This window comes from Cygnus atratus, chromosome 5 (genome assembly GCF_013377495.2).
Source record: "Cygnus atratus isolate AKBS03 ecotype Queensland, Australia chromosome 5, CAtr_DNAZoo_HiC_assembly, whole genome shotgun sequence".
Classification (NCBI taxonomy): Eukaryota; Metazoa; Chordata; class Aves; order Anseriformes; family Anatidae; genus Cygnus; species Cygnus atratus.
Window position 1 is genome coordinate 8,269,081 of NC_066366.1, and position 27,946 is coordinate 8,297,026.

At 35.3% G+C, this 27,946-nt stretch overlaps 1 long non-coding RNA gene across 8 annotated transcripts in view; it reads right to left on the minus strand.

Annotated features, from left to right (window-relative positions):
• LOC126913325 (uncharacterized) overlaps positions 1-27,946 on the minus strand; it is a 204,964-nt gene that overhangs the window by 12,469 nt on the left and 164,549 nt on the right. For 7 of the 8 annotated variants that reach the window (XR_007708366.1, XR_007708365.1, XR_007708369.1 and 4 more), the window contains 4 exons: positions 8,863-9,026; positions 5,714-5,810; positions 3,369-3,433; positions 995-1,082 (listed from right to left, as the gene is read on the minus strand). This is a non-coding gene — a long non-coding RNA (uncharacterized LOC126913325). Of the gene's footprint in view, positions 1-994; positions 1,083-3,368; positions 3,434-5,713; positions 5,811-7,625; positions 7,733-8,862; positions 9,027-27,946 lie in introns of all 8 variants that reach the window. The other variant, XR_007708367.1, reaches the window with a different exon arrangement.

Consider the following 27,946-nt stretch of genomic DNA (forward strand, 5'->3'; position numbering starts at 1 on the left):
GGACCACGTGAGTCATTCCACACTGAATATATACATAAGTCTAATATAATAAGTCTAATTCTTATTCAGGGACTTGCCAAAGCCATCAGTGCTACTGATAATATGGTAGAGTAAGCAGGGGTTAGCACGGCTAGACTATACACAAATCTCTAAACTGGTCTGCTTAGTTTCAGACTTGTGGAAGGCATGACTACCAGAGATGCCACTGAAACACACAATTCCCTGTAACTGGAAGGAGAGGGTTGCATCCTTTCTTAATCCTGAATTCTTTCCCTGTTTATTTTTTTACAGGATGAGCTGTTTGGCACTTTCAACGCACTTTCCAAGGCCTCTTCATACCAGCTACTGGAATATTACTAAATTTGGGATCTTGACAGATAGAAAGACTAAGATCTGACAATGTTTGTTATTTGTCTTATACAAACCAGTTTATTTCCTGTACATGAAGTAAGTAAAGCAAAATAATGTTTTATCTCAATCCTTTTTTAAAGGAAATGGACCATTTGAAAACTTAAGAACTAAACAAATCAGATTCCTCAAGGTCTGGTCAAGTACTGTAAGCTGAAAACTAAATTTAGAGAAGCCAAAGGAAAAGACATCTTGTAGTATTGAGAGTGGTTTAGAAAACAATTTTGGTTATAAAGCAAAGTGACATATTTGTAGTACAGGTTTGTATAATCCCAGGGTGTGTGTGGGGTGTGTGTGGGGGCGTTACTGTCTCTTGAGCTTACATCATCTTGGGGGTTGGATAGAGCAAGATTATAGTGGTTGCCCTTCCAGATACACCCAGTGTTCAAAGTGAGGTCCATCTGTATGGGGAATATAAAGAAGTCTTTACTGCTACAATTGTAGAGGAAAATTCAGGTTTCACACTCCCTGCTGTAGTTTAAGATGGCTGGTGACAGTTCTACATGCCTGTGTTATCCTTCAAATCACCTTTTTTTATGTAAGGAGGGATAGTCAGGTGAAAGGATGACTCAAGAACAGTACTCACATTGCTGAGGGTTCATACCATCTGGCATCTTTACTTTTTTCCCTGTGCCATAAGCATCTTCCACCATCTTGAATTTCCAGGTGGGAATCTAGTGAGAAGGAAGAACAGGAGAGGTAATGCAGTGAATATTATAAGCCTGTTTATTACATGCTGTAAATATATATATATTTTTAACTCCTATTGAGGTACTGTCATCAAACCACAGTTGCCCATAGGTGGTCTATTGTGCATCTTCAGCAAGAGAATGACAGACATATGCAGGTTTAAAAGTTCTAATTTGCCCAGTTATAAAAAAAGACAGAAACAACTAAAATATGAAGTAATAAGTCAGCAAATTATGCATACAAAAAACATAGATATGGATCTGACATGTCTCTCTATTTGGGAAAATGAAGAATTGATAACAATTTTAAAATTACAATACACCTGGTTTTGAAAGGCACCATGAAAGCTCACTACTTCTTACAAACTGCTTTGATCATGAAGCACCATTCCTTGTTAAGCTGCCATAATACACAGTGAGTAAGATTTGAGACTAAAAGTTTCTGCATTTTCATGTACGTTCCCTGCCAATTTTCATTTTCTCTTTTCCTTCCTGAGCTACAGAACAGAATGAACATGAAGACCTTCTGACCAACCTAGATTTGATCTCTCTTCTTGGAAAATAAACTGATTCAGCAGCAGTCTAAGTTACAGGTAGGCACTTTTAAAAAAATAAAATAAAATAAATAATAATAATAAAAACATCAGCTACAGTTATCAAATCAAATTTGAATGAATTGTCTTTATTATAACAAAAGAAGGTATCTATTGTTACGGATTTTGCCTGAGGTGTTTTCATTTATAAAAGTATAGCAGTCAAATAGCATGTAAGTGCTAGTCCTGACTCTTGTTGGTAACTCTTCATGCCTGAAGTCTTTTCTTCTTCAGCAAATATTCAGCAGGTACAGTGAATATTCTTTCTTGTGTTTAATAAGAAAAACATCTTATTAGCAGTAAATGACCTTCTGATATAAAGTAGTTATGTACGAATCAGAACCGATCTAAATATTGACATTTGAAAGTTGCAGTTAGTCTCTGCCAACAAAAGATGGCACTGCTCAGTTTTCTTCAAAACTGTAATGTCCATTCATTGAAATCAAATACTTTTAAAACAGTTCTCTTGTCTTTGTCAAGAATCTGCACATTGAGATCAGTATTTATTATTACTGATTAGCTAACAAGTTGGCCTTAGATCTTTAAAAATATGTTTCCACAAGTCCCAACTGGAAAGAACTAAGTGCCAATAATTCACAAAATACTCTTGCAATTTAAATGGTATTAACAACCTCTTGGAGTCCAATTTAGACTTAATCATTATTTTATGGAAGCAGTTTTGCAACAAATGGGAAATGAAAGGAAAATAGTTTCCAAGATTCTCTCAGACCAGTCTTTTTGTATGCAGTATATATTAGCCATTTAAATATTAATTCAAACGCCTGTTGATCAAGCTATGCCTTTTCCTTGAAATTTTCTACCTATAATATAGCTGTACCCAAAAGCAGAGATTTTACATAAATCTGAACTTTTTCTATTGCCTTGTAACAAAATTAGTTAGCTTTGTACTTTAGGGCTTTGCTAAAATTAGATAATGAGTAATAATCCCATGAATAGCGTAAATTAAAAATTGAGAACAATAAGAAATAAATATAATTTATTTAGTGTAAAATACGATGCAGCCCCTCCATTACAAAATAAATTTGCAATAGGTTTGTGATCCAGATTAAAAGGAAAACAAATGCCAAACCCCAAACAGTAATAATCACAGTAATAATACGTAAAAGTCAGAAATCAATTTAGGTAATAGTAAGGAAAAAAATCATATACCTTAGCAAGATGTACAAATACACAGAATCATGTATTTTTGGGCATCATCTTATTCTAGTATGATCTGAATTATCTAATATATATTTAGCCTGAATGACATTGTCAAGAACTGAAATTTCCCAGGGTATCCAAAATGCTTTTTTAAATGGAACCAAAAAGGTTCAGATGGGTTTGGATAAAGATCATAATTTACTTTTATTCTTTGATTTGGGGGAGTTTATTTCCTGTCTTTTTTTTTTTTCTTTTTGTCAATCAGTGGGGGATATTTCTGTATGTCAGAAGCTGCATTTCAGGTATTACATTTTCAGCTTTTTTCTGGGTTTGTTTTTCTAAAAATAGTCATGTTGTGCTGTGAGAACACCTTTCTTGCTCCTTTTTAATCCTTTCCATACCTCCCTCCAAAACAAAGGTAAAAAATACAACAAAATAAAAACTGCTAGGCAAACAATTCTGTATTTTCTAAGCTTCTTCAACATAAGAGGAAAGGTTTTGTGGATTTCTTTCCTACCATGAAAAACTATTCAGAGCATGGTGAAACCTCAGGAAATCCTCCCCAGTTCTGATGGCTGACATCTTCAATGTGATTATCAGCATTATCAGGATAGCCAGAGTTAAAAATAAAAAAATAAAAAGGAAGAAGAAAGAAAAAAAAAGTCATGGCAAATTCAACCAAAAAGTGTAATTCAAACAAGATCATGGAAGTTTATGACAATGACATTATAACAATTCAAACAATGAAATAATGCAATTTTTCAAAATGGCAATACTGACCTTTTTTATTGGCAGAGGAGTCCCTAGTTCTTATATGTAGCTCACTAGGTCAGTCTCACCAGTAAATAGGACAATGATGCATTGATAAACACTCATGATTATCCTCACATGGTGGAAAAAAACCTGCAGTTTTACAGGTCTCTGCACATTCGCACAGCAAGAAATCACCTCACCTCATTAAAAATACATTACCACTTTGTTTATCTGTTCAGAAAGAGGGTTTTTAATGAGATTCATCTTAAACTACTGTTTTGAGAGAAGCAGCATATTAGATAGTACACATGTATTTCAGTCATATATTCAATGCAGTAAATCTAGCAAAAAAAGGCTTGTCCAAATGAATCCCAAACCCACATAATAAACTAAAAATTAAGCTTTAAAATTCACTATCTTGTAGCTTTTATTCCTTGTGTGTTTTGACCTTGTAAGTTGGGCATTCCACAAAATTTATAAACTCTTTTGAATTTTCCAGTTTTACCCTTCTTTTTTTTCCCCTTTATCTTAGGCTCCATGGTGAATTAACACAGCAACTTTGCCCTATAGACTTCCTCTCTTGCTGCCTTAGAGCTATTTACCCTTACCACGTTCTGTCTGAATCACTGCAGGGCCGTCTCTCTCTGTACATTTCCATCACGGCTGCATTCATTAAAGGAAATTAAAAGAAGGTGGATACTGAAGTGATGCTGCAGGAAACCATCTTCCCAAAGAGCTGAACTTTCTGCTCCCTTGTTGCTCAGGGAGAACTCTGCTGACTCCTGTCACAACCCTGACTGGCAGCTTTTTCCCAGAGGTAACCAAACAGGCTCCACTCAGGAAATTCCTGTAATTGCATTATTTTTCAGGTGCTGAAAACATTCATTTTATTGCCAAAGTTCTTGTGAAAGAAAAGACCAAGTAATATAGAATAATAGAGCACAGGAGAGAGGGAATGAATTTTATGCTTAAAGTTAGTGCTAAAGTATAACAAAAAATTAATTTTGTTCAGACAGTGAATGGTAGTTAACTGCATTGCAATGCTCCCCACAATGATTTAAAATTGTATTTGATTCTTTAATGGAGGGACATGATTTTCATAATGTACTACTGTTTCATGATGCTGCATCAGCAAGTAAAACAGTAGGTCATAGTTTGCAGATGTCTTCTCAAACATTGACATTCTTTCACACTTGGTATCACAACAGAGAGTGATATTTCAAGAGAGTTAAAACCACTCAATTTCCTACAGGTGATCTTTTTCCAGATAACTAATTTAGATGTGCTGAAAATGTAAACCTACTGTTAAATTTTGATTCACAATGAGTGGGGATAATTAACGTGATTGAGGTAAAGGATGTTCTATTTTTATACTTTCTGCAAAATTACCATATATTAGATTTTGTGAAAATCTTTTAGACCAATTTAATTTCAGAATATCTAATTATTAACCCAGTTACCTCACTATATGTCTAAAAATAACATAATTATGCATTCCTTAAGATCACCAAAATCCATATGCTAAAAGGCTAAGCACAATAAAACGTAATAGGAAACAGATTTCAGAGTATAGTATGTTGTACTGCATATAGGCTGTTGTATGGCCAAATTCCTAAAAATAAAGGCTATGAGCTCTGATCTTGAAATTCAGTTGTATGTTATTGTATTGTTTTCCAAATCTACTGTAAATAATTAAGAATCTTAAATAAGAGAGTTAGAAACTCTGTTTTTGGCAGCTTGAAGACCTCTGCTGCTTGATGCAAGATGACTATTAATAAAGAATAACTTACTGGAAACGTGAGTTATGCTGACATAGTATCAAACGTGGGCCGAATAGGGTAAAAAGTAATTATTCTCAAGAAACGCTGAGTAGTAGTTTGATATTCCAATAATCCTCTTCTCTATGAGAGTGACGCATCATAAATATTTCATCAATCATCAGAGAAAACTCATTTTAGCTCTTCTCCTCTCTACCGCTGCTTCTTAAATTCAGGACCTGTGCCTCTTTGTAATTGGCTTAGCAAGCAGCTCCTCCTCTTCTGCCCACCTTATGTTTTGGCTTGAATATAGTAGTTTTGCACTTAGAGCAAAATTAAGTAAAAGACTTACCAGTCTGTGGAATAATGAGAATTTAGATGCTCAAGTCTAAAACCACCGCTTCTTTATTTGCTGACATCACCTCCTGGAAGTGTGGTTCACAGCAAATCTGAAAGGAAATAAACACACACTGCTGTTTGTTCCTAACTTTGTAAAGGTGTTTTCTATTACAGACTCACTGGAGAAAATACAAAATCAAGGATAAAAACCGAAGACTCCCACAGTCAGGAGAATGTCCTGATCACTAGCTATTATAATATTGTTAAACAAATGGATACACTCCACTCCCAGTCTCTGGCAAATGAAACTTGTACACACTTACCTTCAAATTTAACTACACCTAAACAAGTTGTAGACCATGTGAAAAACTCAAGTCTAATAAGAAAGTGACATAAAAAAAGAGATTTTTAAGTTTAAGAAAAAATTTGGTTTGTTCCAAAATTAAACATTCTGACAATGTGCTGCAAGGAAATTTGATAATTCTAAATTTCTTCTAGAAATAATAAAAAAAAAAATAGAAAACTTCTGAGGCAAAACATATTTTTTGTCTCTTCAATTTGCCTAATAAAAGCTAAAGTTTTCCCTTGGTTGCTAAAAATTGCTACCAACAGTGTAAAATTTCAAACATATTAGTATTGTATGTAAACTTTGTTTCACTAGAAATTTCCTGAGCAGTCCAAACCATTCATAAATAAACAAGACAATAATATGTTTTCAAGTATAGATTAATGGAGCTAAGAGCTTTTTGGTAATACAGTTTTACCTGTTTCAGCATTTCTTTCAAACTCTTTTTTGTAATACTCTTGTAAATATATCAGATATGCTTACTTTTATTAATAGTATAATGCTATTTATAATTAGCATGAAAAAGTATAGTGTTGTTCTGTTTGTTTTATAAATGGCAACTAATGTAATGTAGAATAGAAGTATAATATTTAGCTTACAGTATGCAAAAAATTTTTAATTTACGGTGTTCACTTGCAACAAGTGCAATTAGGAATCAGTCTCCATTTCCATTAAATGTAGCTTCCATGCAATACATCTGTAACATTTTTGTTGCAAAATAAAGTAGCTTTAAGAGTTCAGGAGTCTCAACAAATTACTTGATTCTGATTTCTGTGAGATCAGAGAGAGCTATGAGTAATTCTTATGTTTCCTTAAGATTTACATCATTGTATAAAAAAAACCAACATAGTATTTCCTAAACTTGTACTTTTAAATGTTTTCTAATCTGTTTTCCTTCCTTTAGTTTTATGTTATAAAGAGATTCCTTATGTTATAAGAGACTCCTCTTATATCCCTAAATTTCAAGTCTTAATGTCAAACATCTGAGCAGAAGACCTCAGAAAGGAAAATGAAATAATCAGTTGCTACTTTTGGGGTTTCAAAAAATTATTCCTGTAACTTTCAGGGTATTTGATGGACTATGTCTTTCAAGCTTTATCAATGTTAAAGGATCCACTGTAAAACAAAAGAGCTATCAGATGCTGTATTAGTTGTTTCCTCTACTTTGACAATACAATTTCCCCCCAACAATCTGGCAGTGACTGATAAACCCTGGCTTCTTCCTACCAAGAAAATAACAGTTTTTATTATTCTAGTATAGTCTTAAAATGAACGACATGCTATATAGATTGTCTTCTATCCAACCTGTCTTTTTGGAGCCTAATTATTGTAAGGAAATGTGTGGTCTCCCTTGTCTAAATAAATTGCATCTATAACACAGTCATTTTTAAATTATGTAAACTCTATATGTTTATCTATATAGGCATTATTTTATTAATTTAATGCCAACAAATTTTAGTTAATAAAATTTTCCATAATTTGTGTGAAAGCATCCACATTTCTACCATCTCAGATCTGGTCTATCTTTTTCCAGAACTAGTCAATCCAGTTGCCTATTTCAAATTTTAGTGCTGCCTACCTTCTGATTGTCTCCTTGGATGTTCTTTTGTGTTGGTAGTTTTGCTCATCTACTGATGTGATGATTTGGTATAGTAGGTGCCAATGTATGATCAGTGGTTCTTTAATCTATCATGGAGATTCAAAGAAAAGAAAAAACAAACAAACAACAAACCAACACAGAATCAGATCCAAAGTCAAATGCATCTAAAATGTGACCCGACTAGAAAACCATAATGTGCTTTCTCACTTCAGATTCTCCAATACAGACAAAAATGTTATAAATGAGAAGTAGGGATTTTGGCCACGCAACTTCTTACAGATCTTAACATGTAAGAAATTGTGTTAAAGATCCTCTCTTATCTCCATGATAATTTTATTTGGGTTCCTTGATTCTCTGGCTGTAATTACTTATAAACATCCTTTTTCTGCCCATACACTTCCCCCATCTTATGGAATACATTATGAAGTTTTTTTGTTTGTTTGTTTGTTTGTTTTAAACATCTCCTTTTCATTTAACTGAGGTCTGTTTCAAATTTTAGCAGCTGGAATTATAAATTACTACAAAAACTTCAGCAGATGTGAATTTCCTCCTCATGGTGAAAAGGCAAACCTGGTCCAGACGTGGAAAAACAAAACTCCAAGTGTGGCAATGACCATTCTTTTCTGACTGGTCTCTCTGAGATTTATAAGGGATGTTTCTGATAAATATATATGTGTATTAATCTCTTTTAACCTCATTTGAAGTACATGTTTTGGAAGAAGTACAGACTAATTTTTTCCCATTCATTTTAAAGTGTTTCTTTGTATAAGGATGGATAATGAATAAAATAAAATAAAAAGCATATAACATGTTTTTTAAGTTCTATGGAATACCTTTGAACAGTTCAGTTACGTAAATCTCATACTTTAATATCTCTTATTCTTTTCTTTCCTTTCCTGCTGAAGTAGATAGAATTAACCAATATATATATTTTTTCTGTTTCCAGGTCATTTTGTATGTTATTTTGTATGTATGTTATTTTGTATGTTATTCTGTAATATTTCAGAAGTTTTAGTTTTCATTAAAAAAGGACATACAGCCAAAAAGTTATATATCTGAGAGCCCTAACTAATTAGTCCTGTTAAATCCTGTGCAAGGATATTCAATACGAATCTATGTAAACTATATGAATCTATGTAAATATATGCCAATTTCATATCTGTCATCTAACAGAAATGTTGGTGAAGTAAATATGCATAAAATTAATTTTCATTACCACTATTTTCTGAGATAAAAAACCTTTGGATAGGTTTCAAAAATAAAAAAAAAAATCCTCCAACAGTTCCTGAAGAGTTGTTTGGGACTATCCAACTGAATGGCTGATCAGTGCTAATGTCAAGTCATCAATGGGGAGCATCTTCCATGGAAATAGTTTCTATCCTAAAGAAAGAATACCACAATTAGTACCAACCCAGATACCATGTTTATTAACACTAAACAAGTGTTTCCAATTCTGACATTTATTTAATTGTATGATGAAAAGAATGGCTATATTTATTATGCTTAGTAAAATTAAAATATTTTTCATGAAGTTTGAGCACGTCTGTTCCCATATGATAGCTCTTCTGGCCAGCACTGGTAAAATGATACTGAAAGTCTGAACCTAAGAGGAAATTTAGTTAGTTTTTTTTTTCTGTGACAACAGAATGAGACAAGATTAAGAAAATATAAAAAATCCATGCATTTAAGAACAAATAATTAAATTCCTTGTTCAATAACATAAATGTTTCATCTAGTACAACTGAAGTAATCTTTTTTAAGAAAATCACACCTATTATTTGCAGTTGAGTTTTAATCTTATAATCATGTCCTTAGGGAAGTCCTGTGAGTGCTCTGGGAATTAAAAGAATGACAGTAAAATGGTTAAGTCTGATCTGGATCCAAATTCAGTTTGTGTCTTTTCCACAGACTTCCCACATCCAACAAACCTCAGACAAAATCTTCTATCTATCTAGTTCAGAACTCTCCATCTAAAATGACAAAAATGTTATTTTGACAAAGCTGGTTTTGTTCTGTTCTTTGAAGTGTCATACTGATCAGGGCCCCCACTGGAAATGTTTTGTACTGGAATTATGACAGATTTCTTTTCCAGTGATTAGTCTGTAATTGCAAGATACATTTTCATTTATCACGGGCTAAATAACATGAAATAAAAGGTTTAGGATTTGTTTGCTTCCCTTTTCCTGTCCTCAACTTTAAGATAAATATGCAAGAAATACCAGTTTGCAAATACTAAGTTACTTGGTTTGATCATTCTACTTTCTAGCATTTTTCTAGTTCTCTCCCTTCTACTTTCCCCATTATTCATCTGCACTCACATCAAAATGATGAAACAAGTCCACAGTATACAGATTTTCTTTCTGCCTTTAAACATTATGCTTGCTCACATCTGCAATGCTGCAATGATCAGCCAATATAATTAAAAATTTTTGATGGGTGAAATTCTTTTTCATGAACAAATTACAAATATCAGTAAAAGGAATACTGCCTGTTTCAATATACTGTTGATTCAGACTCAAATCTATGATTGCATTAAAAGAAATATATTTTTATAATTCATAATTGTTTTCAAATCAAATTTCAAATTTCCAAATTCTGATTTCAGTTTCCTCTTCAATGTGTAAAATGATTAAATAGCCACTGTAATGGACAAGAATGCTATAACATTTTGCCTCATGAAAAAACATAGAAGTGACCATTTTGAAGCTATGCGTCAGTTTCTTATCTCTATAGTATGAGGTTTTAGCTTCTTTGTTGTCTATACTTCTTAAGTGCATGGTGAAAAGTTCAGGGTCTATGGAAGAGTTAGGTGCCAAAGCAGGCACAAAACCCTAAAGACTAGCACATGTTTCATACAAAAACTGGACCCAAACCAGTTTCAACTGTATAAAGAAATCTGCATACAGAGCCTAAATTGTTGAACTTTTGGCCTATGACCATTTCATGAATATGGCTGATAACACCAGTGGAGGAATGTAGGTGGCAGTGGTGAGCAGACCTTTTTCTTTTTAGCAGAGAATTCCAGGAGATAAAAGCACGTAGAACTAGGTGAAAATGAAAACTAGCTTACCCAGAACTTTCCTTATTGTCTTGTTCCATGGAGGGAATTAATGATATCTAATGATCATTGTTTGACTCATAGTGAGATATTTCTAGGCATGCTGCCAGGAAAAGGTGGTATGTATAATTGAATAAAATGTCCCATGAACAGCTGAAATAATTCTCTTTATATACCTTATTCCATGGAGATACAGAGAAAAAGCAGAGACTTAATACAACAAAACCTCGCAATCAACTACACATTGCTGTTAAAAAGGTAGATCTAGAGCTCACAATATCAATTGCATCTTTGGAATAAAATTTATGAACTCAGAAGAGAGGTTCCTTCATCTCAAATATGCAAATTTTCTTTGTATTATTAAAAACAATATGATTACTCATAAAAAAAGAGGTGGAAAAAAGAGACCGGAAGAATGATGCAGGTGAAGTGGAAAGATCTCTTTTCCTGCCTTCTATCGTTCAAGTTAAATTACTGCCCACAACAGACTTGATTTGAGGACACTCTGACTAGCTTCAAAAAGGTGTTTGAACTAAAGGTAATCAGTAAAGAAGAAAAAGTGTTCTCAATTAATTTTATTTTTAGAATTTTGTTGCAACGCTAAGGAGTGACTGTAGATACCATCTTTGGTACATCTAAACATACTTGAAAACTAAAAATGTAGCTGCAACTACACTCTCACAAGTCCTTTTCTGATGAGCTGGTTTCAAACTATGTATTCCTTCATGGCAACTGTGGATGCCCAGTATCTTGACAGTGAGAATATTATAAAGAACAATAATTAGAATTAGAGTTGTACTGTGGTTCAACCACACAATGCAATTCTTGTATTCTCTTAAGTGAAGTATGCACATGTATTGGTGATTTTAGTATCTTGCTGTGTTCTACTAAATTTGCTAAATCAAAATCCCACAAAACATCAAATATCTACAAACAAGTAAATTTGGTATTGAAAATGGTGTTTTATGCTTTGACTTGATTAATTCCGCAGAGAACTCTCCCGTTCTCCTTTCTGGTTGGGTGCTACCATTCTGATCTCTGCTTAACTGGAATTAGCCTTCAAGTTGTGTGCAGAAGACAGGTAAACCATTTTAAGTGCCACATGAATCACAGTCCTTCATTTGACCACAACATTTTTAGGCATACTATTAAAAAATGTCAGATTTGGAAACCTTTCATTTGACATTTATCTGAACAACCATAATGTAACTGTATATAAATGTCAAAGGAGAATAAAGCAGTATTCTTATCAGCATAAATACCAAATGAATGGTTGTTTCCTCTGACATTTAGGGTTCTGAAAGGGTAGAGGTCAAGTGAGGTGCTTCCCCCCACAAAGTTTAACAGTGGTGATGAACCAGGATATTGCAGAATTCTAAGGAAATAGCTCTCACCCATACCATGGGGTTTGTTGCACTGAGCAGATCAAGTTAGTGATTTGAGCAGGATCCTTCTAAGACAGCTATACCCTTAGATAACACAACACTTAATTCCTACCTCCTTCCTCAAAGGCTGCTTGTCCATGACAGTTGGTTTTGTATTTTTGTTTGTCTTTTTCCTGTGAAGATTTTTTTCCCTTTCTAGCTCTTAAATATATACAAGAAAAGCTTGCTTGCTTCTCTCTTCCTCCTCCAAATTTTACTCAAATACCTGTCACAAGGGATATTGTGATTTTGTGCTTAAGCATGTGCAATCCTGGTTTACAGGGGTTCAGTAATTATTGGAGGAATTTTTTGTGATTTTTTTTCCTTTTTTTTTTTTCCTTTTCTTTCCATTTGAGGGTAAAAGCCTCATTTTATTTTATTTATTTTATTTATTTTATTTTAAATATTATTTAAATATTATTTTAAAATAATTTATTTTATTTATTTTTCTGGAAGAGGAAGAATAAAGCTCAATCACTGTTTGCAAGTTACATTCGTTTCCACTTAGATCCTAAGAACCTGTAAGTATTTAGGTGCCTTATTCCTACTAACATAATTCTTCACTGTATAGCCAAGGAAAATACGCCAAACATTCCCTATATAACCTTCTTTTATCTGTGTCAATGTTTGCTTCTTTCAGGGTTGTAAAAAATGAGGGGATATCCTGGGTGACCAAGTCTGGCAGTTGTGCTTTGAAAAACTATCTGTAACTACAAATACAGATACAGAGGTAGTTGTAGCTTACAGTTCCTTTTATAAACTTCTTCTATATGAAGTTTTACTGTTAGATCAGGAGGTTGTGGCACTCATTCTTTCCTGAGCCTACTGATACTAAATTATTTTAACAGTATTTAGCCATTAAAAACAGTAAGACACAATTTTCTAGTATTACTAGAGTCAGCACATTACAATGTCACCATTTGACAAGTCCCACATTCAAGCACAAAAGAGATTCCTGAAACCACTATTTTGCTGCCCTCTTATATAATGTAATTCTGTAGCACCAAACCTTCTCCTTCAGAATCTCAGTTTTGTCAGGAGATACCTGTGGACTTCATGCTGCCAAACTGCTCTCTGGTCTGTCTCAGGCCTACGTTCACAAGGGATCCTGACCTACCTATTTCTAGAGCCTGTCTTTTGCACTGGGTGTCTCACAACACATCCACACATCAGTACCATTGTGGGTGACTGACTGAGAGTGGTGTGAATGTACATTCAATTTATCTCGCAGCCCTGTTGTTGAAATACTATCTGCTCTCCTTATTTCTCAGAATTTGGAGAAGGGAGATAAACCAAGGTATTCCACTTTCCTGGTGAGCACTCAACTCACTAAACTACTAGCTTTATTATAGTATGTCTCATTCTCACATTTACTGAAATAGAACTGCAGTACACAGTTAAAACTGAATTATATTTGACAAGGAACGAAAGAGATGTAAATGAAAACATCCAGATTTTGTATGCCCCTCAATCAGAGAACTGTAACATTTGCATTTTGTGAAACCCATCTACTTTTTCTCCGGTATCAGTAGAATAGAACTACTGGACCAGTAAATTTTGGTAAGCCACCTCATATGTAAGAACAGTGATTCTGTTATCGCTAATCTAAAATTGTTATGTTAATTACTGTAAACATTTCCAAAATAATCCAAAATTTGTTCTTTGATGTCCAAAAGGTCCAAAAGTCAGCTCGTCCATGAATAACACTATAACTGCAGAAGATCTCTCAGTTTGGGATCCAAAATATTACGAGTCATGAAACCAACCAAATTCTTCCACTAAAGCAGAAAAGAACTCTTAATTTTGTAACCATTTTTAAGCATCCACAACATAAATACTTCCTATCCATAGCCATAACTACAATGCAAAGTAGAAAACAAAAGGATCACTGTCTAGAAACGCATACAATATTCCCTTATAAGATCTGAAAATACATTGGTGAGATACCTAGCACTATTATACACCATTCACAATTCCAAGTGCAATTCCAAGTTCTTGTACACTGTAAGTGGAGACTGTAAAATTTAAACATAATAAGAAATGCTATTTCACAACATCTGCTTCAAGTACATTATAAAACTGGAATGATGTCATTGTGGGCTAAGAGCAGAAATTAGGAAAAAGACTGCTATATCATCTCATTCCCGGTAAAAAAAAAAAAACAAAAAAAAACCATCATTATAACTCATTCCTCAGCTATCTGGCTGGTAAATCACAGTGTGAAAAAAATAAAATTAAATTAAAGTCCCAGACCTCAACAATAATGTAGGGGAAAACAAACAAACAAGCAAGCAAGCAAAAACAACAACAAAAACAAACAAACAAAAAACAACCAAGTAAACAAAATAACAAAACCCATCCCACCTTGAAATTCCAGGGGAACATCCTTTGTGTGCCCTCTGTAGCAGTCATTTCACCTATCCATCACATTCTTTTATCTTAGAAGAATGCTTCAAATCCAAAAAGTCCATAGGCAGTTCCTTGGCAATTTCTTAGGAGATTTAAAGTTGAGAACAAACACCTCCAGCCCTTCCTTTCTGTCATATTTTCTTTGTCATTCACTCCTTAGAAGCAGGATTCTTTTTGTATAGCTGGGACCTGATTGCCTGAAAAATCCTGAGACCCTCTTTGGAGTCTGAAACTTGTTTCTAGGTCTCTTCTCTCGAGCATCCTGAGTTGCAGCAGCAAGCTGCGTCTTTGCTCTAGGTTGCACCTTGTCCAGGGTGTTGGCCTCTGAGGATCCCTAATTCAATAACTACCTGTACCCAGGGTAACCTCCGCATTAAGTAGAGCAAGGGATTCCACTAGGTAGCAAGGAATCTAAAATTGGAGATTGTAATGCTGCCTAGGGATATTCAAATCTGCTTGCATTTCGTCCTGGTGCTTTACATAAAATAATTGTTTTTCTTAATTTCTCTGAAATTTCACTCCTTCACAGGCAAGAGAGTATAGCTTAGATTCATATAGTCAGGGAATATCTCCTATTAGTCTTTTTAAGTAAGCAGCGAGTAAGAATGACATAGAAGGGCCTACACACGGGCTTGAGTTGCTTCTTCCACATAAGATATATTAGTCAATTCAACTTCTTTCTGTATTTGACTCTGCAAACATAGGAAGATGTGTGAAATGAACAAAGTATGTGTATATAAGCGTGATGGGTAAAGAGTGTTGATGTTGAACCTGAAATGAAACTAAGGAAAGCATATGATGTGTGAAACATATGGCAATACATATGTATGAAGTTTGGATCAGGATATGCATCACAAAATAGTAATAGTTTTTTATTCTGGGAGCAGAGAGTGATAAAGCAAAGGGGAATAAGAACCTCACACTAAAAACAAGAGAAGTTGGAATCTCCTTCCTCTTTGCTATTTGGCATTTCCTCTTGAGAGAAGCGGAGGAAGTATTTAAATATTTTATAACCTTCATTATTGGAACATACATCTCTCTATTACATTTTTGGAAGCATGTGTTCTATTTGAAATCAATATGGATGTATAAATATTTTTAGGAGATAATTATTCTCTATATGTAGGTGGGAAAGAACATCGAATTAGTGAGATCTTGCTTTCGTGGGTAACAGAGCAGCTGGCATTATCCCTCCTTTCCCTCCGCCTCCCTGGCCAAGGGAAAACACCTCTTATCCTCAACTTTAATTCCCAGAATAAAAGAAGAAATGGTTTAATGGTTCTGACTTCCCTCCTTCCATCTGCTGCTCCAGGTAATACTGAAATTTCATCTCCCATGTTTGCAATTCTTTTATCAGGTCCCTGTGAAAGGGTAGGAAACATGGAAAAGAATGTCATGGGGCTAGCACAGAACTGTAGAAAACAGAGGTAGGAAAGATCTAGTCTACTTCCCTAACTAAATGTCTGATTTGTTCTCAAAGACATTTATTGGTGGTGACTCGAAAATGGTATCTAACCTTCTGTACCCTTTAGATGTAAGCATCCAAGCTTATGAGGAGGACCATCTCTTTATCTAATATATGAAGCATAGATCACACACCATCATGAAGATTCACTTTAAGTACAACTGCCAATCTGTGGCAATTCAGTGCCCTATGGTCTCCCCCTTCACTATTGAGACAGTGATGGTGGAAATGAAAATGTCCACCAGTGGTGCTGAAAAAAGAATATACATCCCTGGTAAAGGGGGTAGTTCTGGTAAAATAGAAACTTTTAAAGTGTTTGAGTCCAAGAAAGCTATTCAAGATCATTATTTGGAAGAGTCTGCAAAGGCTTGTTTTTCCCTACTGTATACAAAGATGTGGCTACAGAGCAATGAGCAGCAGCAGATACTAGGGCTCTAGTTTATCCAACTGAAGCCTTGAAACCTTTAAACCTTTATATTTATTTCATAAATACAGTAATTTAACAAAGTTCAGAGTTAAAATGTCTGAGGCCTACCCTGTTCACCTCTCCTGTGTACTAACTTCCCGACTCCCTACTTTATTTGCTTATATTTAAATAACCAGATTTGATGTAACAGCACAGAACTATCACAACTGAAAATCTAGCTTAACACGTTCTTCAAGAAACCAGTGCAGAAAGGTAACAAGTTCATCACTTACTAAAAGTCTAGCTGATTTCTCTCATTGTTACTTATGGATAAAAGAAAAGGTCCCTTGTTTTAATCTTGACAGGAAAAAGAAATTGTCATGACTCAAAAGGTTTGACAAAGGTTAAGTGAAAATAGAGTATAATCAAGTGGTAAACAGAATATCACCATTCCATTATGTTCAGCAAACTAGTTTTACTAGGAGATTGTGACTACTGGAGTGAAGTATCCATGTTAAAACTAACAATGGTTGGCACTGCGGTGTATTTTTAATTGTTCTTGTTACCACATATTTCAAATTATTTGTATTTTCTTCTGAAGGCTAACATGGCATAATTCAGGCAAGCTGAGAGAGCTGTGAAACCCTCCAGATAGCTGAGTTCATCATTCTAAATCAGCCAAGTAGATTTACCTTGAATTCAACAGACTGCAAGCTATTTTGCCGGAGCTTCTCACTCACTTACCATCGAAGCTTTAACATGGAATATAAACATAAATGAAATTTAAAACTGGATTCGACCATTAGAAAAATGTGGAAAATGAATCTGTTGTTTTATTCATCTACTTTGGTTTTAGAAAGATACTGACCAGCTTCATTCAGAAGGATGAATCTCAATTTTGAACAGCTTGTAAGCTTTGGAGGAGCTCTGATGAAGTTTTAGCTTTGGCTCCTTATAAAGACTGGGGCAATACAGTTTTAATCTAGAATAATGTTTGGACTTCTGAATGATGCCATGTTCACTGCTCTTTGAATTACATGCTTGCATAGTAGCCATGGCAATATGCAGACAGTGAACGGCTTTAATAAGCACTCTGAAGAGTCTCTAATGCTCATGTGTTTGCAAACTCTTTCTGAGTCCCCATCTATTCTCAGTTAGAAAGCAATAAAACTGAGGGATTCTGATTAAATAATCTCAGATTTACTGTACTCTTCTTAGCAGCCTACTGGGCAAATATGTAGTCCTCACTTTCTGTCTTTCTAGCTTTTTTTTTTTTGATCTGTCTATTCATGCTGTCCCCTCTTTTCATAATGTTTTATCCTGTTTTTTTTTTTTTAAGAAAGACAAAACCTAAAAGAAAACAAGCAAACAAAAACCAACAGCTGCTATATATAGCTAATAAAACTATTGCAATTACACTTTTTAAAATTTTATTTCCATGATGCATCACTTTTGCCCAGACTACTATTTGCATTTGTAATCTTTAAGTCATCTGAACATAAGGAACATGTCTTTTCTTTATTGGTACAGCTGCCAGTACAACAGGAATTAGCCACTGATTAAGCCCTAATGTCATATAAATACTGGTATTGTTGTAATCTGTACCAAACAAATACATTTGCTTAAATGTAAGCATGTTGAATAAGCAACAACATTTAATAAATTCATGCCTTTTACTTCTCTAATATCAGGTATGTTAAAATAAAATGACACTGAAGTAAATCTGGATATAGACATTAAATGAGAACAAAACAAAAATCAGAATTCACAGGGAAAACAGTAAAATAAATGGAGATTAGATATAAACATTCATTTTGCCTGGGTTGTGAAACAGACATGAGGCAATTCTCTAGACTATGAAGCCCACTGATAACCCTGTACTACAATTTATTTCAATTTTATAATACTTATTTACTGCCTTTCTCCAGATGCACATGTTAATTAAGCTGATTTTTATGAATATATTATTTGTAAACCCCTAGTACTAAAAGGTCACAAACTGCAAAGTCTTAATTTCTTAAGATTTTGATTCCAAATGATTTATCAGATTTGGCTGCAAGAGCCGTCTGACTGCTTATGGGGGGAAGTGTCACTTTCTGGTCACTTGAATCCAATTATGAAATATGTACACGCAGAACATTCCAAAATAGCATCGCTGTCACTATGACTGCATGTCACTTTTGTCTCCATATCATTGGTTTTAGAAGCATTACACAAAATGGATTGCATCAACCTTTTGTTTCTTTCTCTATCCTTTTTTAAGGCAGCCTAGGAAATTCCTGATGAAGTTGAGATAGAGCAGTAAGTACAGATTTTCCTGAGTGTCCCACAGACACGTAAGTCATTTGGTTCATATGTGGGTGGTCTTTGACTTATTCAGCTAACTCTGTTATAGACTCTCTAACACATCCAACCCAATTAGATAGATGCACAGTATGGTCTTTACAAAATATCATTCAGCCATGTATCCTGCAACAAGCAATTACAAGTCATCTTCAGGGCACTGATTTATCTCTCATTGCCCTACCAATTTAATGACCTTATGATTTATACTGATCACTGAAGTCTCTCCTTGGCAAGCAAAGTAATTATCCATCAATCTTAAATTCTTTAAGGGAAGAAAATGTTTATTTTCTGTCTGCATAATAAGTTTTATGTCATTTTTAATGTCATGACTCCCACATGCACTGAAGATATATGTAGTGACTCCTAATGTCTCGCAGAATGTCAATTGAAAATGCGATTTGACAACAGGCTTAGCTTCTATTGTCTGAATATTTGGCATTACATAATGAAGATGGTTAAGTCCTTTGCTTGGAAACTCATAAATTATCCTAGCACAAAGCAATGGGCAAATTCTGTTGTCCAGTCATGAAGTCCTACAGAAAAGTCTGAGTAAGAAAAATAGCAGATTTTTTTTTTTTTAGTACAGTTAAATATCAAGTCTATGAACAGAGATTGAGGAGCACCAGGATAGATCATTCTTCAGCACAAAGGGGTGAAGAAAAGACCTCTCACTGCCCCTCTGCCATTGTTTTTCTATAATTGTTTGATTCAGAGTAAGGATTCCAGCACCATGTGTGTTTATTTTGAAAGAAAATGGGTTTTGACTGTAAATAGGAAAAATCTAGACTCAATTGCCTTATTTGCCAGGCTAAAATATTCTACATGGTCTTCTGGAAAGTTTACACTATTTTGGATCTTTTTTATATTGAACTGTAGAACTCTTTACAAATTGGGAGATTCTTAAAGCCTTAAAACTAAGACAAGGCTAACATTCGTAGAAACTGAGATTTACAGATCATAGAAGCATGCAATATCTTGGGTCAGATGGGACCTTAAAGATCATCTTGTTCCAACCCCCTGCCATAGGCAGGGATGCCACCCACTAGACCAGATTGCTCAGGGACTCATCTAACCTGGTCTTGAACACCTCCAGGGATATGGCATCCACAATCTCTCTGGGCTACCCTCTCAAGATGTGGAAGTGAGGTCCCCCAACCTCACTCCTCTGCCCTGCTCCACAAAAGACAGTCATAAACAGGAGAAACAATCACTGCTGCTGCCACCTTACTGCTTATTTCCATCTTTCTCATCACATCCTCTCAATCTTTGCAGATTGATTGAAATGTGTCCTCTATTAACAATGTGTTTTAAGACCCACGGCACAGCAGTTGTGTAAGATGACAAAGTCCCTTGCACACATTTTGAGTTTGATGGGAAGATTCACTGTTCACAAAAGTTAATATGAATGGAAGTGATGGTTCAAGTTGGGTACAGACTTGAAGAGAATGAGGTTCCAATGTGTACAATGTACATCATCAGTGATACAGATAAGATGCTAGTATTAATCCTGCCCATACCTGCAAGTATAGCTCAGAAAAACAACATCGGATTTTTTGTTTGTTTTTTGTTTGTTTTTCCCTCACATTCACAACAGTACAGATTTCAAATATCTAAACAACTCTATCTATCCACAAAGTAATGCATATAGATTTGTATCTACACTACTTAAGGGTTGCCTCTTTGAGGGTAGATCGTCCAAAATTAAGGGTGCCCAGCCTTTGGGCCTGGCTATCTTCTGATCCCCACATTGTGCTGCTCTGTTGCCCCAATCATTATTGTGCAATTTTAGAATTTCAAAGTGTCTGTAATAATGCAGACTATCAGAGAGGTTTTGATTTTATTGCATGAAACTGAGGTTACAGAAAGAACCGAGAGAGTGGCAAGAGGGTGCACTTGAGAGCGCTAAATATTCTGAGTTAGTTTTTTTAAAAGACTGTGTAGGTAGAGGAAGCTAAATTTGATGCACTGTCATTCATCCTAGCATTTGGGAGCACTCCCAACTCCAGCTTTGGAATGATCCAAAGTAAACCAAGGAGCCGTGTGGATGATGTGATGCAGTACCTGAACTGGCTTCCTGGCCATTGTTAGCAGTTTATATATACTGCATGTAACGGGACATAAAATACAAATAGCACATATCTCAATTCAGGAGTTTTTACTTCCTATTTACATCTAAGCATACACTGTAAAATAACATCTAGCTCCAAGAAAATATTGCAGGATTAAGAGCAATATCTTTGAATCAGGCCCAGAGAAAGTACAGAAACCTACCACAAGACAACAAACAAGTGGGGACTGAATTCCAAAGTAGGAGCATTGCTGACCAGTTCCAATTTTAAGGAATTAAATGACATCAAACAAGCTATAGAGAAATTTTGAGCAGACTAAGTTGTTGCTCATGTAAAATTTCCAGATTTTAGGCATTTCATTTAGTGTTGAGGAATATGTTTTAAAAGTATGGAAAAAAAATAAATAAAACTGAGGAAGCTGACAGATCTCAAGCCACAGTGTTCATGGGGAACCTAAATTTGAGTTTTTCCCATGGAGTCTGATAGCTGCATTTGAATGTTTATCTCGACACAGTTTAAATTTGAAAACTTTCCTGGCTGTTTACTAAACTTTCGTTTTCAACTAAACAACTAAATCATCTGAGGCAAGATCATCCAGTTACAGCGGTATTATCCTGGACAAGTGTCATGGCAGCAGCAGCTCAGCAAAAATATTCTTTTGTGATAACATGTAAAGAGAAATTTAAAAACAAAATCTATTGTAGGTCTGTGAAAACTGCTAAGTAGACAAAGTAGTTGGGAATTGTCTAACTGCTAGGTAGACAAAGTAGTTGGGGCGCAACAACCCCAAGCAGCGCTACAGTCCAGGAGATGAGTGGTTAGAAAGCTGCCTGGCAGAGAAGGACCTGGGAGTATTGGTTGATAGTCGTCTGAATATGAGCCAGCAGTGTGTTCAGGTGGCCAAGAAGGCCAACAGCTTCATGGCTTGCATAAGAAACAGTGTGGCCAGCAGGACTAGGGAAGTGATTGTCCCCCTGTACTCAGCTCTGGTGAGGCCGCACCTCGAGTACTGTGTTCAGTTTAGCCCCTCGCTACAAGAAGGACATCGAGGTGCTTGAGCAAGTCCAGAGAAGGGCAACGAAGCTGGTGAGGGGTCTGGAGAACAAGTCGTACGAGGAGTGGCTGAGGGAGCTGGGGTTGTTCAGTTTGGAGAAGAGGAGGCTCAGGGGCGACCTTATCGCACTCTACAGGTACCTTAAAGGAGGCTGTAGCGAGGTGGGGGTTGGTCTGTTCTCCCACGTGCCTGGTGACAGGACAAGGAGGAATGGGCTAAAGTTGCGCCAGGGGAGGTTTAGGTTGGATATTAGGAAGAACTTCTTTACCAAAAGGGTTGTTAGGCATTGGAATAGGCTGTCCAGGGAAGTGGTTGAGTCACCACCCCTGGAGGTCTTCAAAAGATGTTTAGATGTAGAGCTTAGTGATACGGTTTAGTGGAGGACTTGTTAGTGTTAGGTCAGAGGTTGGACTCGGTGATCTTGGAGGTCTCTTCCAACCTAGATGATTCTGTGATTATGTGAATTAGACATTTTTGCACTCAAGGAAGCACAGTATTAACTTTTCTTGGAAAAATGAAAAAAAAAGTTATACAAAGATAGTATTCTTTTTTTTTTTTTTTTAAGACATCAATTAGTTTTTGCTCATATTTTTTTTATTTTTTTCAGGTGGGAGTGTTTGCAAATATCTTTTTAGCGTGTGGTTATTATTGGAGTTTGGGGGGTGAGATTTTATCTGCAATTGTGAGTTTCCACAGCTCACAGATTTGTAAAATGCTGTATACACAGACCTAACCCTGTATGTACTACGCAAATAGTCTAGAAAATGTACAACATTATTTTAATGATTTTTGCATTAAATATTAAAATGCATGCTATACCTGAACACCGTCTTTAATACATGCTGTACCTTTCTTGAAATACATGAATATATTGCAATTTACAGCATCTTGAAATATTTTTTTCTATCTTTTTTTTTCTGAATTCGTAATACTCCTTCAAAAATTATTTCCCACACTGTAGATAAATTCCACTGAACATTACCGAGATCTTGATTTTAGGTAAATTTGTATGGAAAGACAAGTGCATAACCATATTTGCAAGACTACCCAGCTTGCCTGTCTTTTCTACTTACCCGCTTCCTACCTAGCTGTCTCGTTTTAAGTATTTCTAGGGACCTGTCACTTGATATCTAGCAGAATCTTCTCATAAACAGATTTTTTTGGGACACTGGATTTTACTATAAAACAAGTCTTTGCCCTGTAAGATTTGCTCAGACCTCCTGTATGGCACATAGACTTATGCAGATTCCCTCACCCTTTATCACTGCTGTACATCATACCCCAAATACACAAGACCCAAGAATGAATTGTTTTTGTAGGTACACCAAAGAGAGAAAGGAAAAGCTAATGGTATTTAGAAACATGTTTGAGATTTGCACAGTGATTCACCAGTTATTTTTATTTTGGAAACAGAATAGATCTGAAAGTTAAGCATGTCTCATATATCATAGGTACGTGTTCTTTCCAAACACTCATGAGGACAGGAATTAAAAAATACTGATATACTTCATCTTAATCTACTATTTTCCCATCCTTCATTTCTGCATTTTGTAGCATACAAGCAAGTAGCATATAGGAGGCTAGGAAACCATGAAAAAACTGTGATATGCTTTTCCCATGGATCTTTTTGTTGATGTAATTTCATACTAATAACATTCCTACTATTTACTGTTTCAAACTATTTTATCATGAAAAATATAAGAAGGTTTGGTTATGTTGGAAATGTCAGGGCCTCTGGGAAGAAAACATGGAAAACAGATGTTTGTTGTTTAAGGTTACAATGTAATTAAGCCAATGGGACTAATATTACTTATATGTCATTACTTAAGAAGCAGCTGTTCCTCCCACCTTCTGCTTCACTGATTGGATCCTGTATATTTTCCACCCCCATAACACTGTCTCCTTGTCAGTGTAAGTTTCCTCTCTCTAGTAAATTGGAAAGCTATGTTAGCATACATTTAAAGGAACCATCCTTAAACCTTTAATGAACAGAGGTCGCTAAAGGCCCTGTTATTCTTTACCCTTGTAAGCCATATTAGGAGTTTGATTGCAATCCGTGTGTTTTGCCTAATCAGAAGCTTAGCCCATCTTACAATTAGAAAGGAAACACAATACTGCATAACAGACTCATATTATTTTAAATAGCACTGGTAGAATACAGGCTAAGTTACAAGTAAACAATTCTAGAAGATTTATGAAGAGTAAATATATAGTAATGACATTTCTTGAAAATGAATGGAGAAAATAGTGTATTGGTAGAGATGCCAGTAGCACCTGGGAAAGGCTAGTGGCCTACGTTCATGTTTCCAGGAAAAGGCAAACTTGAGGAACATAAAGATGAACAAACTGTACCCAATTTGTTATTTGCCAAATACCGTTTCCTAACTTTCATAATGACCAACATCTGATAAATGTAAATCCTGCACCATAAGAGATTTATATTTATAAACTTTTTCTCCCTATGATTTCCAGGACTTGTTTACACAAGAAAAACAATGTAGAGTAAGATATAGTAGAATGGTTAAGCAGGCTGCTTAACTAATATATCCCTCTTAGATGATACTATGATCAAAAAAGACTAAGCAACATCCTATTTTATTCAGGGAGTTTGTGTGTTGCTGCTGGCTCATAACAAATGCTGTTCTTAGCCTTCTATTAATCAGTTTGCCTTTGCAGAGTAGTCCAAAGCCTATCCTGGGGTTAAAAATAATAATAAAAAAAAACCACCAAACATAGGTATTCTCCTTAAGCAGCTGACATTTTTTAGTTTTTATGAAGTTCTTGATCTCAGTGTTAACTTACAGTATAGAGGCTGTTTAACCACTACACAAGCACCAATAGCCATTTATTATTTATGGTACGAACAACTATTTTTATTACCTTTGAACTCCATTCATATAATGAAATGAGTGCATCTACCTGAGTTTAAAAATGGGTTGGGTAAAAGTCGTCAATCTTCTTTGTGCCCTTCATTGTTTTGTATACCATTACTATAACCCTTTTAAACATCATATATCAAAGACACAACATTTTCTTTCTCTGCATGTAGCATATTTAATGTTTGCACTTATTTTATTGTTAAGATCTGAACATGCTATTTCTGCTTTTCTCGTACCCCCGTGCCCTTGACTCCCATAATGCCTATGCCTGTGCAAATAAACAGCTAACTACCATGTGTCCGAAAAATTGTCCTGTAATGAACTTGTCTATAATTAAAATTATCATCTTCAATTAGCAAGTTAATCAGCTCAGCTATTTGCCTGACTAATTCAACTGTGGATTTTAGAAATCTTAGATTTAAATCAAATTGAATGCACCTACTGATTTTCTACAAAGACAATACTGAAATAAATGAAAACATACTGTTATAATTGTTTGCTGTTTAAATAGTATGAAAACTACTAATCAAAAACTTTGATATTTCATTGTAGTAACTATATAATCACTTTTCAGCAGTGAAATAAAGTACTGTTATTAGAACAATAAGTAACGTTATTAAATATATTCCAAATCAAATGAAAGCTTTTATGGCAACAGAATATTGGAAATGACTAAGGAGAGCTTTAAGCACATTTGTATAGTGCTTTCTAAGGACGCTTCAAATAATCTAACTTCTCTCTGACAGTCCAAGCCTGCATATGGGATGTCAGATTATAATCTTCTATAAACAGCAAAAGTCCTGGGACCAAATAATACCTGATGACGAAGCTTGATCAGTTTATACAACAGACAGCGTAACATAGCTGCTGGCTGCACTAGGGGACTGGACCCAGGTATCACAGAATGGTTTGGGTTGGAAGGGACCTTAAAGATTATCTGTTTCCAACCGCTTGCCATGGGCAGGGACACCTCCCACTAGACCTCAAAGCCCTATCCAACCTGGCCTTGAACACTTCCGGGGATGGAGCATCCACAACTTCTCTGGGCTACCTGTTAGCAGTACCTCACTGCCCTCTGAGTAAAGAATTTCTTCCTTATATCTGATCTATCCCTACTCTCTTTTAGGTTTAAGACATTACTCCTTGTCCTATCACTACACTCCTTGACAAAGAGTCTCACCCCAGCTCTTCTGCAGACCCCCTTTGGTACTGGAAGGCCGCTGTAAGGTCTCCCTGAAGCCCTCTCTTCTCCAGTCTGAACAACCCCAGCTCCCTCAGCCTCTCTTTGTAGGAGAGGTGCTCCAACCCTCTGATCTCACAGATATTCCTTCTCTTGCTGCTATGGAGACAAAGGTGAAACCAGAACTGCTTAATCATTAAAAAGAGAAACAAAGACAATTCAAAAGTATTTCATTAATTCATGTATAAATCCTATTTACAATTCTTACAGGTTTGACTTGAATACTTTGAAGTGTATGCAGACAGATAATATATATAAATCATTAAAAAAAGTTAGAATATGGTCTACAGGGTACGGTGGAAGTTTCCTGACCACAGCTGATAGAAGGAGAGCTGTATTCTATGATATAAGAAACAAAAGGATTTGATGCTATCTGGTTTAGGCTTTTACATTGTTGTCTATCATCACAGAATCTAAATGTCAGAATAGGAGATATTGCAATGAAAGAATGAAGTGCAAATGGAATAGAGTGTACTCCAGCAGTATTCTACAGGAGAGCAGGGCCAAAATAATGATCGTGACCTTTTTAGAAAGCCTTTAAAGTGGTGTTGAATGTAGAGATCAGAGGAGGAAGCAAAGGGGGCCATTTAACTTCACCTTTTGACTTTCCTCAGTGCTGGGAAAGTTGTGGAGCATCAGTAAATTTAAGGTTGTATTTGAGTTACATGCTCAAAATATTATATATTTTCATACACAAGGAAAACTACTATATCAGAAAATGCTACTCTTTGTGCTGAATATGGCGTAGTGGAGCTTCAAGTGAGGTCAGAACTTGGTACTTAGAATACAAATTTTCAGAAGAAACTGCAGATAGTTCATATGTAAATGCTTTGAATTTGCAAGTACAGTCTGTTCTTTCAACTCATTAGCTCATACTTTATGCTCTGCCAAATTGCCAATTATAATACTCCAAAAAATATAATCTTAAGCAAATTGTAGAGAACAGTGACATTCATAACAATAGATTAATGCCAACTATTTTAGTATCAGCTGAAGGATGTAGGCAGTTGGGGTTGAAGAAAGTAATGAGTCAGAAAACTTGGGGTTATCCATTTTGGTACCAGTTTTTGGATTTTGTTTAATTTTTGGTTTGCATTGCTTTTAGCTCCATAGGCCAGAATCTTGTCAATGGTGATTTTGCTCTATGTGAAATACACTATGGAGACCCATTCAGGGAAATCCATTTTTTTGTCATTAGCCCGAGGCACTTAAACCATCGTTTGCAAAGATGCTGAGGACCCTTGATTTCCCAAGGTTTCAATTAAAGTGTAAGGTTTTCTGCATTTCTTTTGTACGTATTTCAGATCAACAATAAGCTGACTTTATACCCTCATATCTCATTGAAGTAAAACTGAACATACATAGCACCTTTTGAAACTGGACTCTAAAAAAAAATCACTCAGCCACAGAAATCTGGGCGTATCTCACGCTCTCATCAAATTGCAAAACACTCATTCATTGTGGCATTCAACATTTAGCCACTGAATCCTAGATTTTGATTTTGTTAGAAGTAAAGGACATGCAATGGCAGCTTTGCAACCTAACATGACCCTACATATTTTTGGTTCATAAGAAATGATCCTTTGTAATACAGAACGCCCTAGTACTTTACTATCACAGTTGGCAAGAATTTGCTCTACAGATACTTTATAAGCATTTATACAAATCTGTTTATTTTTATTCATGTACAGATGCTTACAATCTCATGAAAATATAATCAAAACATTAACCTGAAGAATTCCACTGCAGCTAACAAAGCTACATGTATTTACACTTTCTATGGATCTGGCCTAAGGATTTTTGCTAGTAAGACCTGATGCAATGCCCACTGAAGTCAGTGCAATGATCAGAAGAAAATTCCTGGAATGTATAATTACAGAAGTACAAACTATACAGAGGAAGGGAAAGGATATTTGCCATTCCGGCATCAGAAAAATACTGGATGAGAGA